Raw genomic sequence first — 16,744 nt, 5'->3', positions numbered from 1 at the left:
AACTTCCTGCTCTTTATCTACCAACTTAAATTAAAAAACAACCCTTCATTTGGGAGCTGAAATCCCGCCCCTTCTTCCAAGCTTTTCTGGAGGACTTTCTTGTCATCTGTAATATCTGTAGGGACCCTCCATGATATTATTTGTAGTCTAGCATTTGTAGGGATGGAACCTTCATTACCAGATGCGGTTTTTCCCTTCTCTCCAATTCCATATTTTAGTATGACTGTAGGGATGACCTTGTCCCCCTTCAATCTGGTGTTTAATTTCCGTTTAGCAATATCTATCTTATCTTTATAGAAGAATTTCATAGCTTCTCGCAACAATAAGATCTTCTGATGGGTCCAACGGTTGGCTTCAAGGTATCCATAAGCTTTGGTTGTATCATCCTTCATGAAAACAAGATTTGAATAACCAGTAACACATGCCCATTTGTTCAAACAATCCAAATATAATAGTGTCTCAACCATTTTGAGGGATTGATTGCATCGATTTTCAGAGAGAATTCCATGAATTCTGTTGTTCAAACCAGAGTTTTCAATACTACTGGTAGCCAATTCTTGGTATATATCTGATGCTTTTATCTTACACGTGGATTTATAAAATTGGGTTAAGCGATCAATAGACCGCAGGGAGATTGCAGGTACAAGTAATTCGTCTTTTAAATTCACGGTGAGACAAGAGTCCTCATCGTGAAGATCATAGTGCTGTGTTTTGGTTTCCGACGCAGAATTAGAAGTCATAGATTTCAACAAAGTTGAATAATCAGTGGCAGTGAGTAATCATTTCTAACATAAGTTGATTTGACCATTACTTGAGAAACTTAAGGTTTTTCTGAAAAGACTAGTCTTTTTTTTTAAACAAGATATTTGATTATAATGATTTATACCATTGGTGGAGCAGTTAAATGGGTATACCGTGTTGGCCCCGCGTGGTGATTGTGACTACCTGGTCAAAGCAAAAGTGGCACAAGCGGGAGGTGTCGCAGGCCTTGTGGTCATAAGTGATACTCAAGGTTGTACATATATATATCATATAAATTAATAATATGATGGAGGTCCATTGAATATGTAAATTTGTGTTGCAGATATTGTGGAGATGAGTTGCTCTCAAAAAAAGTGGGTTGGACATAAATATTCATGTTGGTATGATCTCGAAGCTAGGAGGAGATGCTTTGAATAAATCTCTATCTGGTGGAGACAAAGGTATTGTTATTGTTATGATATCAGTATTAGTATATGTAGAAATTAACAACTAGTTGTGTTTCTGTGTAAATAATATAATATAATATAATATAATGGCAGTGGGGTTTGCACTGGTTTTGTGTCACCAGATGTTAGTTCAGAATCCGTTACAACTTCCTTAAGAGGACGATACACAAATAGCTACAAATCATGCAGTGAAACCATCATCCAAAGATCCGATGACATCACAATCGACAGCACCACCACAGACGCCGATTGATGAATTGGAAGACGCTTTATCTTTACCATGCATTTCCCAAAATCAAAATTCACCCTCTACTGAGTCAAGTTGTGACTCAGAAAAAACTAAGCTCATAAACATGTCTCCAATTGATGAATTGGAAGGAGAACTGGTTTACTATCAGCATCACCTACTTTGCAATGCAGTTTCAAGAAAACACCTAAGTGGTCTCTTTCTTTATCCTCTTTTGCATTTAGGGATTTTACATCTTCATCTTGTAGTGCCAAATTCGTTAACTTTGTGATGTTTTTTTTATTGTGTAGATGATTTGATTTCAAAGGTGATCAAGGTTCTTCCAGAAGAGATTGAGACACTAAGAAAATGAAATTGGGATGCTGTGTTGGTGAGCCAATATCTTTCTGAGCTTAGAGAAGTCAAGAAACAGGGGAGAAAAGAGAGAAGGCACAAGGAAGCCCAGGCTGTGCTTGCAGCTGCAACTGTTGCTGCTGCAGCTTCTTCCAGGCTTTCATCTTTCAGGTAAGATACACTTGAAGAATGCGCTCACCATGAGGTAGTTGACTCTCATTTTGTTAAATAATAGTAGAGTTAAATGCAAGAAGTATTGATGTACTTTCATTGATTTGTTGTCTTCATGAAATGATTCTTATATTGTGTTTAGAATAAGTTGAAGATAAAAGCTTTTGGAGGAAGATCTGCATTTCATGCACAACCAAAAGAAACGCACCCAAAATTGTCTGTAACGTTGACCCCACCTGAAATGAACATTGATTCTTCACCATCAAGTTTAGATTACAAAGGGCATTCTAGGGTTTGTGACGTTTGTAGACGGGAGGAAACAGTTTTGAATCCAGTTATTATATGTTCTAGTTGCAAGGGTAGCTTAACCTTAAATACCGGAAATGAATAATTTTAATCTTTTTTCTATATTTCCCTTTTTATCCTCCTAACTGTATTTAAATATTTTATCTGGTAACAGGTTGCAGTTCACATAGATTGTTATCGTAGTGTGAAAGATTCTATGGGTCCATGGTTTTGTGAGTTATGTGAAGATTCATCGTCTTCTAGAAGCAGGGGGGACCCATCTTTCAGTTACTCAGAGAAGCTGTCTCGTGTGGCGGAATGTTGCTTATGTAGTGGCACTACTGGTGCTTTTAGGAAGTCAACTGATGGTCAATGGATCCATGCCTTCTGTGCTGAGGTAATATTCTTTGATTATGATTCTTACTTGTGTTCCTCTTCTATTATGGTGGTTAATATATAGATTTTTTTTTCTAATTTTGTGGTGTAGTGGGTTCTGGAATCAACATTCAGAAGGGGGCAGCTGAAACCCATTCAGGGCATGGTATGTCTAGTGTATAATAAATGTTTATTTAGAGGAAACTAGTGCACTTTTGAAGTAAATAAAGGTTCTGCTGGATATGACTAGTTTAATGCAAGAAATAGCAACATAAAAATTGGGTTAACATTCCAAAGAAAAATGTCTTAATAGGAAAAAGTTTGAAAGTAAAATGCTGCAATAGGAAGAAACAAAAGCAGATTGCTAAGATGCACAAATAAATGAAAGTATTTTGCATTTAGTCCCTAGATATTATAATTTGTGTTGTCGTATGTTCATGTCATGTGACAATGCCAGGAGACAATCTCCAGAGGGAACGATGTTTGCCTTGTTTGCAGCCGCAAAGTTGGCGCCTGTATAAAGGTTGGTGAGATTAATACGAGTTTTTTCTATCTCATTTTTTCTTTTTTCTTTTTTATTCAACTTTATTTTTAATTATTAATTGTATCCTATAGTGCAATTATGGTCACTGTCAAAGCACATTTCATCCTACTTGTGGCAAAAGTGTTGGCTTCTTCATGAACGTGAGAACTAGTGGGGGAAAAATACAACACAAGGCTTACTGTGAGAAGCACAGCCAGGTGGAGAGAACAAAGGTAATACTATATTATTATTATTAATATTTACCATAATATCAATCAATGTCGACCTTCTTGTTATTCTGTTTCTTTTTTTTATACTAGTTTCTAAGTATAACTTATTTGTTGTTTATTCTAGGCCGAGACTCAAAAACATGGAATTGAAGAATGGAATTCCCTCAAGAAAGTCAGGGTAAGTTACACTGCTGTTTATAAAATACATTATTTGAATCCAAAATCATGATTTAAAAAAAATCGTCTCGCAGGTTGAATTGGAGAGATTACGTCTCATCTGTGAAAGAATCATCAGACGTGAGAAATTGAAGGTAAAGCCACATTGTTTACTCAGCTGTCACCATTACGTTTGGCCCAAAGTGAGTAAGCTTCAACAAATATTAATTCTTTTTTTTTTTGTTTTATATTTGGGACAATGTTATTAAATATTATTTGTATCTTTGTATTCCCATGTTCTTAGGTCCAAATCATGGTTAAGGGGGTACTACTGCATGGAAGATGTGTGGACTTGACAAATCGACTTCCTTATGCTTAATATTTGATATTGTGAAGAAGGAAAGCTTAGATGTTATTGGTCAAGGGGGTACTACTGCATGGAAAATAGGTATCATGTGGAAATAGAAGCATAACAATAAGAAGTAGAAACAAGAAGGTGTTCCTTAATAGCAATGTAGTATTAGGTTATATAGTTAGGGAAAACCTCTTAATAACAATGTACAATCGGATCCCCATAATACCAATGTATTACAATTTTTTGACATGATGTTATGGATGAAATTGATTGTTTTGGTATATATTTGTTTACATATTTTTGTATTATGCGTAAATGAGTATCGTAAAGACGCGTCGTAAATGTATATTGTAAATGGTTGTTGAAGTTTATGACACGCAAATGCGTGTCATCTTTATTTATGACAGGGGCTTTAATGATACGCAATGTGTGTCCTAAACGTGCGTCGCAAGGTTACGACACGCAAATGCGTGTCGTCTTCCTTTATGACAGGGGCTTCCTTAATACGCATTGCACGTCGTCAATGCGCGTCGTAAATGCGTGTCATAAATGCGCGTCGTAAATGCGCGTCGTCTATAGACGACGCGCAAAAGCGTGTCGTCTCTCGTTATGACAGGGCCTTCCTTGACACGCATTTGCGCGTCGTCTGAGCGTTTTACGACACGCATTGCGCGTCGTAAAAGGCTGTTTTTCTAGTAGTGATAATATTCAAAGTAGAATTGTTGAGTAGATAAATTATTAATAATACCTAATACTCTTAGGGAATATAAATACACTAGAGATAGGATACTGTCACCCAAGAATAGAGTTGGTATTAAAAGTTGGATTCAGGCACTGTAATCTAGTCTAGAGATAAACATATACTTATGGAAGATACCTAGTTCAATTAAGTTTGATATTAGGTAGTCTCATTCGGAAAATGTGTGTAACCTAGGAACGGAGAGTAAATTTGTCACATCCCCGACCGAGGCGGTGGAACATGCCTGGCTGTGCGACTAAGTTCATGGATCATAGGTAAATTGAATATATATACACAAGTAAAACAATAAACAAAATAGCATTTGTATTCCATCTTTGAGTTTGAATACAGGGTTCTTACAGAAAATAATAATACATGAATTGTCTTAACACGTAGGCAAACATAACAAAAACTAGTAAGCTAGATTGCCTGAAATCCATGATTATTCGTCGTCTGAATACTTGAGTTACTGATTTTTCCTGAGAATACATGTAATTTGAGGGTCAACATAAAGTTGGTGAGGGTTACAGGTTTTCTGGCAAAAACAGTAATGATACTTTTAAAAGTGTTAAAAATTATTTTCTTTATGAGTAAATCATATTTAAATAAACTTTGAAAAAACAAAAGGTGTCTTGGTATAAGTAAATCCATGCTTAAAACGGTTTTGAAAGAATGAAGTTTATGAGTTGTAGTAAGAGAGAGAGAGAGAGAGAGAGATAGAGAGAGAGAGAAAGAGATTCAGGTTAATGTTTATAGTGAGTTCTATAACCGAGCTATGTGACTGAATGTACCCTGCTGTAACACTTCATTGGACGTTGTAGTAACGATAGTAGACACTTATCACCCACTTCGATTAATCGGTTGAGGTTGTAGCTAGCAACCACAGGTAGGATGTCAACCCTGTATAGATCTATACATATGTATCTCGCTCTGAAGATTAACGGTTATGGTAGTGTGGGTATGCTAAGTGTTTAGACTTAGATAATGAATATAGTCTCACTAAAAAGCTCCTAGCTAAGATATATGAATAGCTCTCAGCCCTAACTTATAAGTGGATAAGTTCTAAGCATAATGAATTGTATAGAGTTTATAAAAGTCGAGCATAATTGGTATGCATGTATAGTATAAGGCACTAGCTTTTATAAATTAATTATGTTTCTTGTATAAACTTTGTACATATACATGTATAGTTCAAATCCTTAGTAACACTACAAAGTTTTATGACATATTATTTATGACACAAAAAGTCACATAAAATCATAGGTTTTGTAGAAACATGGCATATGTTTTTTCTATTAGTTGTATCGTTGTAACAACATAACATATATATATATATATATATATATATATATATATATATATATATATATATATATATATATATATATATTGAGGTTTAAAACTAGTTCATTTGTTCGTAACATATAAAAGTTAAATCAATATTTTATAAACTAGTTATAGTTTTTACATAAAATAATAATATTTTACGTATATTTTTGTATTAACTAGAACAAGTAGTACATGTATTCTCCCCCGAAAATATATAAAAGAGGGTCCGTAACACTCACCTTATAGTGTGGTTGTCGAGTTGTTTCGAGTATTTGACACACGGAACCGAGATGTGACGCTTCGAAACGAACCGACGAGATTAATTTAGTTTCCTAGGAATTTTTTAATATAAATTAATATGTGGAGGGTTGTTTAATAATTTAACCAAAGCATAGGTCCCATTTACTAATTTAAATAAATTAAATGAGACTAAATTAGTTAATAATTTCCAAAAAATGGGACAGAAATGGTTTATTTAAATTCTAAGTTTGAGTTTAGGATTTATTTTGCAAATAAATCACAAGGAAGGGGTGTAATTTAAAAAAATGAAAAGGATGTTTGCTGACTTGGTCTTAATTTGTAAGGGATTTTCGTATGGGGTGGGTTTTGAATATTTTAATATGGAGTTTGAAAGGTTTGGACCTGGTTTTCAAAGATTTTCGAAGGGGAGGGGGGATTGTGTATATTTTAATTTGAAGTTTGGAACAGGAGGTTAACACCTCCCTTTGATCGACGAGTCCATGCATCACAAACCAAAAATCGAATGTCCAGTTTTTTGCTTCTATAATCGAAAAATCAACGAAAGGAGGGTAGAGGGGGACTTACGGTGATTAGTAGGCAGAAGGTGGTGATGAAGATCGAAGGTGGTGATGAAGATCGAAGGTGGTAGTGCACGGTGGCAGAGGGTGATAGTGGGGGTGTTTGGTGGTGGCAGGAGGGCTCCGACAGCCTGCTGTTGTCGTTTTCTGCTTCTTTTTATGAAGACGAAGGGAGGGGAGGGTGGAGAGACCTCACAAAGCAGCAACACAACAGCAATAGCGGGCGGTGGTGGGGTTGTTCGATGGTGGAGGTGGACTTCTGGCAGTCCCTTTGCTGCCCATTTTCTTGGCTCCTTGCAATAGATTGACGATGGGAAGAGAGGGGAGGGATGGGAGAAGGTTGAGGGGATGTTGGGTAGTGATTTCTGGTCAAGAAGAGTTGGTGGTGGAAGAAGGTGGGTTATGGTGGTGATGTTGGTGATGTTTAGTGGTGGGGTAATAACTGAGAGAGAGAGAGAGAGAGACTTAGAGAGTGATAGGGAGATGAATGCTGAGATTTGTGAGTGAAGAAATGAGGCTCTATGCCTCGATTTATAGTGGGAAGCAAGCCTAATGCACCATGTCTTTAATGTAAGTAAAACACTCTAAGTCACCACCATACTTGTATTTTGGACCAAGTGTGTACACAAGAGAGGTACGGGTAGAGGAAGGAAGGAAAAACGTGGGTATAGGGTGCTCCAAATCAGATTTTTGGCTCTTGCACAATCATGTGGGCCCCACAATGAGGTCATGATCTCCAAAAACCATCGTAATTTGGTGTATCGAGGTCCTAATGTCGAAATTTTTTTCCGAAAGTGTCAATAGATGGAGCCTAGTTCAAGGATTCCAAAAACCCAAACAGATTAATTTTTCGAGTTACCGGGAAATCGTATTTAAAGTTCCGCATCTAAATGGCCCGTAACGCTCGATTTTTCAACTTTTTCCAATATTTTCACTATAAATATTTTGATTATGAAATTAAATATTGGACCATAGCCTGAGTCCAAAAACACTCTCAGAATTTCCATTGGAGGTGTGCAAGTGATTCAACGGATCGATTCGGTTTTAGCAGTTTAAAGAAAGTCAGTGTTTTACTGGTTGTTTTTTTTATAATTGTCTTATCTTTTACATACGAACTCCGTTTTGGACGCTCTTTATATTTTTGGAAACAAGGGAACATTTACTATGAGATTTTAATGTTTGCTTCACTCATAACTGCTTAATTCAAATTTTTAGTTTTTCAGACGCATTAACTAGGGTTGCAGTTTGAGCTGTTTAATTCAGTTGTCAATTTACACATTTGGAAGTAAGATATCATCTGGTATTTTATAATAGTTGAAATGAAATCATTTATTTTTCATTATATGCACTAAAACTCAATGTGCTAAACTACAAAGAGATTTACTGTGAATTAACCATTCATATTTTTTTTGTAACACCCTGTTTCGAATCGTTTCATAATTCGGGGCCGTGACCCGAACACCAGTTATCATAAAGCTTCAGGCCTTGGGGAAAGAGAGATTTATACCCCTTTGGATGTGGGTAATGTATATTAGGTGATCCGAGAGTTCGGTTGGTGCTTTGGAGCCCAAGGGTATAACCGTAAATTGATAGTTCGAGCCTTTTATAAATTTTGGATTTAAGTTCGGTAAGTTTTAAGGAAAAGGAGAGTCAATAGGGTTGTAGAGATTCTAAACACCTTTTATTGGATATAAATATCGTTGAAATCGGAGTTGAAACGAAGAAGTTATAACCGTTTGAAGTTAGGGCGGTTTTGGGTTGAGCCGAGTACACTGGGTATACTCAACGTGTATGCTAGGCGTACTAGGGCATCCCTAGTATGTTGGGCGTAAATTGAATATGTCCAGCATAAGCAATCAGTGCCCAAACCCTATTTTCGTGGTTTGAGCCCTATTTAAGCTCCTTAACCCTCCAAACCCATTCCATTCTTAGCCTCCACCTCTCCAACACCCTCTCTTGAAACCCTAACCCTAGTTTGAGCCTTGTGAGAAAAAAGAAGGTGTTTTAAGTGATTTGGAGTGTTCTTGGAGCACCTTGGATAAGAAGGAACTAATTATAGAAGTGTTCGTTGCATTGGAGCTTGTACATCCAGACTTTGTTCACCTTGATCTTTCTTCTAGAGGTATAAAGCTTGAATCTTGATGATGCATTTGTTAGATCCAGCTAGTTTTGGAGTGTTATGAGCTTTAGGTCGCATTAGTGCATAAATTTTAGATCTTGAAAGCTTGTGACCTTGTTATGGATAAATTTGGAAACTTTATCCATCTCAACATCATATTGATTCAGATCTAAAAGCTTGAGACTTGGACTTAATGGACTAAGTTAGAAAAGATGCATTTTTGGTCCCTTTTAGACTTAAAGACTAGATCTTGGTTGGTTGGACCATTCTAACGGATAAAGTTGGAAACTGTATCCATTATGGAGTTATTAGGAACCATAAAAATATCATCTTGATGTGTTTTGATGAAGCATTCTTAAGTTGATGTTCATATTATTAGTTTAGATAGATAAAAATTGGTTTTGGTTCCCATTAAGGCATGCAAAGGAGTAAAGTTGGCAAATTTATGGTTTAAGACCTTATCTAGAGGTTAGATCTGAGTTTGGACGTTTGGTCTTAAGCATTAGGTGCTTAATGTGAGTTTTTGGCCCTATGATGAGTACGTTGGGCATACATAGGAGTACGCTCAGTGTAATGTATTTATCTTAATTATTAATTAGGGATAATTTGATTATATTCAGTGTGAGGATTCTGGTAGCCGCAGCTCGCGTGTTCAGTTATCATGGATTGAGGTGAGTTTCCTCACTGTGTTGGCGGTCGAAGGCACAAATGTTGGCCCATAGATTATTATGATTAGGATGCTAGTTGTATGCGTGAATATTGCATGTGTGATATATTATATGTATATCGGGCGGGGCCTGGTGATTATATTGTATGTTATTTATCTTTATGATTCTTGCATGTGTTTATGTGTTTGTATGTATACCGGTCGGGGCCTGATGACTGACAGATCTGTTCCGAGCGGGGCCCGATACCGGGCTGGGCCCATTATTCATTGATATGTATGGTATGTGGTATTTTGAGGAACTCACTAAGCTTTGTGCTTACGGTTTCTATGGTTATGGTTTTAGGTACTTACGGTTCGAAAGAGAAGGGTCCGGCTTGATCGCATCGCATCCAACCATGTTTCTGTAACTTGATGATTTGGGATTCTACTCTGATAACTGTTTTATTATGATATACTTTTGATTGTTTGGAAAAAGATAATTGGTGTTTTTGGTTGCATTAAAAATGAATTTTTTACCTTATAATTTTTGGAACGTTTCAAGTTGGTATCAGAGCCTTGGTGTGAGGGATTCGGGCACACCCTCGAGAGTGACTGAACTCAAACTAAAGAGTTGGTAACCTTTTAAAAGAAATCTTATATTCTTGAAACGGAGACATATAGTTGCAGTTTACAAGTCGGTTGCACATTGATGATGTGTAAATGCACAAGTAACTTGGTGTTATAAAACATATCATTGTGTGTGATTTGATGAGTGGATAGAGCAAGCATATGAGTCGAAGTTTATCCGTTCCTTTTACCCTTAGAGGGATAAAAACGATATATGTGGGCCCCTCGATGATTTAGTGATGACAACCCTAAGCACTTGGCCAAGCCTGGACTGATTTGATTTGTTCAATTAGTTGGTCATCATAAATCGGAAATCGCGAAACAACAAATGGACAGTGAGAATGATTAAAATCCATGTCTCAGTCCATACGATATCTAGAATGGAGGAATATATGATCCCTTATCTAATGGACACGTCAGAGTTTGACAGCGGTTTTTAAGAGCTACGATTGCTAGTCGGTTTAAGTCGTACTTGCGGTTATAGTTATTAGACTTATCCAAGTGGGAGACTGTTGGATTAGGTATCTAAGCCCATAGCTATAATTGGTAAGTACCAGACTCGAGAGTAGCATGGTCCATTTCGGGTTGCATTCACCAGAACAATCTGATAGGATGGATATTTGAGAAAGAGGTTATTTGTGATTTATTAATATATTATCAGTATAATATATTAATTGAGAAATCATACTATTTAATTAGTGTTGATCAAGAATCAATTTGGAATTAATTTAGTGATCAAAAGAGACTAATTAAATTAACGGGGACTGATTATGTAAATCAGTGATACATATGGTTTGGGCTATTGATCCATGATGGACTAAGTTTATGTAAGTTTCCATGAAGAGTTAGTCCATATGAGTTATGGATCATAATCCTAAGTGTAAGAATTAGGGTTTGCATATGACTCTTGGAATTCTACACTATATATGTATTCCCCTAAGCCTAAAATCGGACCTATGAGTTCAAAGGAAGAGCCTAGCCGATTTTTGGTGTCAAAACCTCTCTCTCAAGTCCTCCATTTGTTCATGGTGTGTTGTGAACCGTTTGAGCCATCACACTTGAGGTGCTAAGCTCTTGAAAGGCCAAATTCAACAAGCTACAACAAGAGGTAATATTCTAACTATTTTTTATGATTCAAATATCAATTGTATGCTAGTTATAGGTTTCATGCTTTGGATAAATTTTTGTTGCATGTATAATTAGAGAAAACGTAGATCCAAGGCATTAGGATTGTATGTGCACCATAGGAGTGTCTTAGTACATAAAACCCATCAATTATAACCTATAATTCTAATAGTTATACAGAGTGGGTTATAACGAAGCGGGTTGGTAATGATCTGTACCCAACCTTTTAATAAACGGGTTAATTGGATAGGGGCATTATGGTTAAACAAATGAGAAATTAAGATCTAAACCTTTATAATTCTCATGGGTTTGGATTTGATCATGGTTTGGATTAGATCATGATCAAAACCCGCTCCGATCTACTCAAACGGTCTCTCTAAGTGTCCAACCCAATCACATGGTTTGCCCCTTTAGCCAAAACACAAACGATATGTGCTAGAGCAAGGCTCATTGAACATACAACCTCAAAGTTCGACATGCCAACATACTTAATCTCCATGGGCACGAGAATGGTGTGGCGAGCAAATTCAAATGAAGATTCCATTTTAGGTAAGATGAGAATTATTTTCCAGTGATCAATCCAACCGGAATGGCATGGAAATGTTGAATTTATCACACACCTTACCACTAGGGGAGACACTAGCATGCCCAATCGAAAGTCCACTAAGGCTAAAGGGATTGGTAACACTCCTAGCACGTTGTCATGTCATTTGTTTGAGTGTCGCGTCATTTTTTGTCTTACCATCTAATTCTTATCATTTCACAGGGAGTGGTAACACTCTTAGCACTTCATTTTTTTTATTTTTTTCTCAAATTTAATTAAATTATATTTCTTTAATAGACACATATTTAATATTACATAAATTCTATTTTTTTTAATACACAAAATATTACATAAATTCTATTTTTTAATACACATACATTTAATATTACATAAATTCTATTTTTTTAATACACAAAATATTACATAAATTCTATTTACATAATTTCTATTTTTTTTAATACGCAAACATTTAATATTACATAAATTCTATTTTTTTTAAGACAAACACTTAATATGTAAATAAAAAATGTTACATTAATTTAAAACATAAAATACTATTAAAAAAATTAAAACAAGACTTACTTCCTAAAAACTTATGTAAAACCTAAAAACTTGATTTAATAGTAGAAGCACGACTTAATACTAGACTAAAATACGACTTAATACTAGACAAAAAACATAAATTAAAACTACATCTAAGACATAAAAATACTACGGCTTATCCCAATTGTATTGTTTAGCAATATCCTTCCTTGTATCGTTGAAAATCCGGCAATCCTCCTCGGACAAGTCATTTCCCGGTTTTAAGAAAAGCTTTAGCTCACGATTCCTTTTTTTCCTTTCCTAATTCTAAATATCCCTCAAGCTTAGCGTCCAACCCTTTGATGTCACTCCTTATCTCCTCCACTTCACTCGATGAACTTTGTGCTCCTTTCAACTTTCTTTTTTCTCTGTCTCATCCCATAGGACGAGTTGGAAATTCATATGGATCGTCGTTGTTGAGGTCAATCCCCCTGATACGCGCATCAGAAGATTTATTGTAGGTTGACTCGAAAGTTTTGCTTATTTTGGACATGCCCCTTTAGATTAAGCCATTCACTACTAGAAAAACAGTCTTTTACGACGCGCAATGCGTGTCGTAAAACGCTCAGACGACGCGCAAACGCATGTCAAGGAAGGCCCTGTCATAACGAGAGACGACACGTATAGACGACGCGCATTTACGACGCGCAGTTACGACACTCATTTACGACGCTCATTTACGACACGCAATGCATATCAAGGAAGACCCTGTCATAACGGAAGACGACACGTATTTGCGTGTCGTAACCTTACAACTCGCATTGTGTATCATTAAAGCCCCTGTCAAGAAAGGCCATGTCATAAATGAAGATGACACACCTTTTTGCGTATTGTAATTTTAAATGTTTAAAAAAATATTATTTATAGATTTACTAATTTTGAAATTAAATTTGCATTTAATGTCTCATAATAGAAAATAAAATATCATATACAAAAAAAACAATCCATTACATAAAATTTAATGTCATACAAATAATCGTTCCATGGAAAGATAAAACAAATCAATAGAAGTTGTAACAGAAATTTATAAACTAATAGTTCTAATAACCTAATGTGTGCCTCACTGTAAACAAGATTTGTGCTGATTTTTTTAAATGTGTGCCTTACTTGTCTCCACTCTTCCTTAATAACACCACCCAAGGACTCTAAATCTATGAACTTGCTCACAGTATCTATATTTCCTGCAAAAAAAAAACATAACTACAAAATAAGTGTGATGATGAATTATTACAGTGTAAGAGAAGTAAAGAACCTTGAGCTTCCTCCAATGGGACACATGGGTAGTCAGACTTGATACACTTTGCAACACGTATATCTCCCGATGCAAGATCAACTTTATTTCTCCAAGTGTTTTGATGTTGGAATTTTCTCTGTACTTGGGGCAGTGTTTGTTGGTTTTCATGTGAACAAACTGATGAATCAAACCATAAAATCATCACATCACAACATATGTAGACCATACTTGACCTTTGTATTTTATGTTAAAAAGGAAAAAGGCATAACATTTGTAGAGCATACCTGACCACAAGCTCCACATGCAAGAAGTGTCCATTCTCCAAAATACCCCCTCACTCTTCCCCATTGAAAGCTCAGAAATCATGCAAGAGCAGGACATAATGAAGTGCATCCACTTCCATATAATTAACATTTTTTTTCCTCTACCTGTGAACTGCAGTTCACAAGTTAAATGTTATACAAGAAAAAGAAAAAAAAAGGTTGACTGGAAGTGAAGAGTAAAAGGAGACCCCTTCATCAATGATGACCAGCCAGGCACCTGGCCAGAAACAGTGCAAGGTATTTTGTTGATGTGTCCCTTCACATAGCCAAGCAAAAGTGTTAACTGTTCAAAAATAACAAATATTGAGATTTCTACATGACAAACATGTTCAAAAGAGATACTCCAGATTGAAGCTTGAAAAATATCACAACTTTTCCATCTAGTCCTGTAATATTAATAAAAAAACAATATCATCAAACTGATAACTGAACTATGCTATCTCCTTATTTATGCAACAAAGTTACACATTTTTATAAAAAATATGTAATGTTGTAGCTTTCTAAATGTACAAAATAAGAAATTGGTAATTTCGGCTTTATTTTTTTTCCTTATCTCAGCAGTGTAGTTAGATTTCTATTTTGATGACATTTCCATAATTGGTAAGATATTTAATGCTCTAAATGGTTATTGGTTTAAAAGAAGGGAATTATGTTTACCTGAAGTGCTAAAGCTTGTCATTTTGTTACTCCCTGATGATGTCTTGAAAGGCACAATGCAACTAGAAATGTCAGATACGAAAATTGATTAAACAAGAGTGAAAAATGTCATTATGTCTTCACAACATTAAAATTAAGAAGAATAAATTAAATTAGAAAAAAAAAGTAAGAATGGTGATATATACTTGATGCAGTTGTCATGAACACCACCACGAGATTTATCATTGCTGGTTCCCTGTTTTGAGCTTCCATAGAACTTCCCAAATGTTTCTGTCAGCTGCAAATCAGAAACAATGTAATAAAGGGCTTTTGGTTGGTTTATATGAATGCAATCTATCAAAGGAATTGTAAAATACAGGGGACTTACAGCAGCGTGTACAGAGCTCGAGACCTGGAAATTGGAAAGATTGTTGCTTTAAAGAAGGTAAGGATCCAGAAAGTGTTAGGTTTATGGCAAGAGAGATTATTGTTCTTCGTAGGTTAGACCATCCAAATGTGATGAAGCTTTAAGGTTTACTAACATCTAGGATTTCTAGAAATTTGTATCTTGTATTTGATTACATGGACCATGATCTTGCTGGACTTGCGTCATCTCCTATGATTAAGTTTACCGAATCACAGGTTTATCTCTTTCTTTTAGGCAATCATCTTGTTTATTGAGTAGAACAATTTGTTTCTAATAACACAAACCTAAAAAAATGTAATACAAAACCTTAACCAATTTCACAGATCTGTACCTTTTCAACTCGAAAATGTAAACGTACAGCTAAACAAAAACTAAGATGGTCCCTGTGGTATTCACCTTTTTAGTCCCTGAAACCAGCACCCTGATTATATGCATGTAAACTGACTATTTTGCCCTCTATTTCATATTTTTCTTATTAATGATTCACAGGTGAAACAATTACACAAAATTTTTAAACTTTGTTGTTCGCCATCTGAAGAGTACTGGAGAAAATCAAAGTTGCCTCATGCCACTATTTTTAAACCACAATAGCCTTACAAACGGTGTGTGGGTGAGACATTCAACGATTCCCTCCATCGGCTTTAATGCTTTTGGATTGTCTCCTTGCAGTTGAACCTCATAACCGAGGATCTTCTTCTTCTGCACTGCATAGTGAGGTACACTAAATGACCATCTTACCCTTACTTTCCAAAAGACAAATTTCACAATACTCATCAATTTTGACTTGAAAGGATAAAAAAGAAGGGCAAAATAGGTAAAGGGTCAGTGTCTTGACACGTTAATCCATGTATTTTTGAGGACAACAAAGCCTTTACCTTGCCACCCTTCAAGTTTGCCCAAGTACCCACAAAGTAAGGAGTTTGATGCCAAAATATTGCAAGTTTTTGTGAAAATATTGAAAGTTTAAAGCTCATCCAAGGTCATATAAGTAGGCATATAAACAAAGTTGACTTTTTTTTCATCAAGAAAGGCGTAAATGATTTGAGTGTAAGAAGAACCTGTGAGCCCTATCTTGCAGTAGAAGATGCTGACTTTTTTCATCAAGGAACCTCACAAAGCTCCTAAGAACATAGATCAAAGAAAACAAATGAAATTTTATTTCTTTTTCTTGCAATTAACCCTGAAAACTGAAACTCAGAATTGTACCATGATCCTATTCCATCTGCTGCAAAAACCATGGGATTGCAGTCATAGCCTACACCAATTACAAGTTTCTCAGAGACAAAAAATAACCTGAAATAAAATGTTGTTTATCAACATTTGAATAAGAAGAAGAACAAAAACAATGCAGAATGGTAGAGAGGATGCTGACCCACATCACGAAGAGGCAAATCACGCAATACTACACTTTGAGCAGAAGGGGAAGGTCCAATTTGGTCAACAAAGTATATCATTGAAATATTACCTGTTTGTTATGCCAACAAAAACATGGAAGATAATATTTTGTTAGTGATTGTAGATTTAAATTGCCTATGAACACACCCTTATTTCTCCATCACAGAACAATCACCAAACATCATATCCTCGATTTGAATTTTTGCTGCTGATTCTTGTGCTCTGGACAAGTAAGATATACCTTAAAGGGGAGAGTAAAAGAAAAGCGGGCTTAGATAGAAGCATGTTGATCAGAAATCGGACCGTTTTGAGGAAGA

General features: G+C 35.7%; 2 long non-coding RNA genes across 2 annotated transcripts; one reads left to right on the top strand and one right to left on the bottom strand.

The window, feature by feature from the left end:
- Positions 1-2,729: 2,729 nt before the first annotated feature.
- Positions 2,730-3,365, top strand: LOC145156676 (uncharacterized). Its single transcript, XR_013736856.1, has 3 exons — positions 2,730-2,785; positions 3,077-3,142; positions 3,235-3,365. It is a non-coding gene; the product is annotated as an uncharacterized LOC145156676 (long non-coding RNA).
- A 10,966-nt stretch (positions 3,366-14,331) lies between these two features.
- On the bottom strand, positions 14,332-14,921 carry LOC145156675 (uncharacterized). Its single transcript, XR_013736855.1, has 3 exons — positions 14,812-14,921; positions 14,627-14,688; positions 14,332-14,355 (listed from the first exon to the last, which is right to left on the bottom strand). It is a non-coding gene; the product is annotated as an uncharacterized LOC145156675 (long non-coding RNA).
- Positions 14,922-16,744: the final 1,823 nt, after the last annotated feature.

Source organism: Lactuca virosa, chromosome 2 (assembly GCF_052849685.1).
Source record: "Lactuca virosa cultivar CGN04683 chromosome 2, Lactuca_virosa_CGN04683_v6, whole genome shotgun sequence".
Classification (NCBI taxonomy): Eukaryota; Viridiplantae; Streptophyta; class Magnoliopsida; order Asterales; family Asteraceae; genus Lactuca; species Lactuca virosa.
The sequence above is the reverse complement of the archived record's forward strand: the minus strand, read 5'-3'. Positions and strand labels throughout refer to the sequence as shown.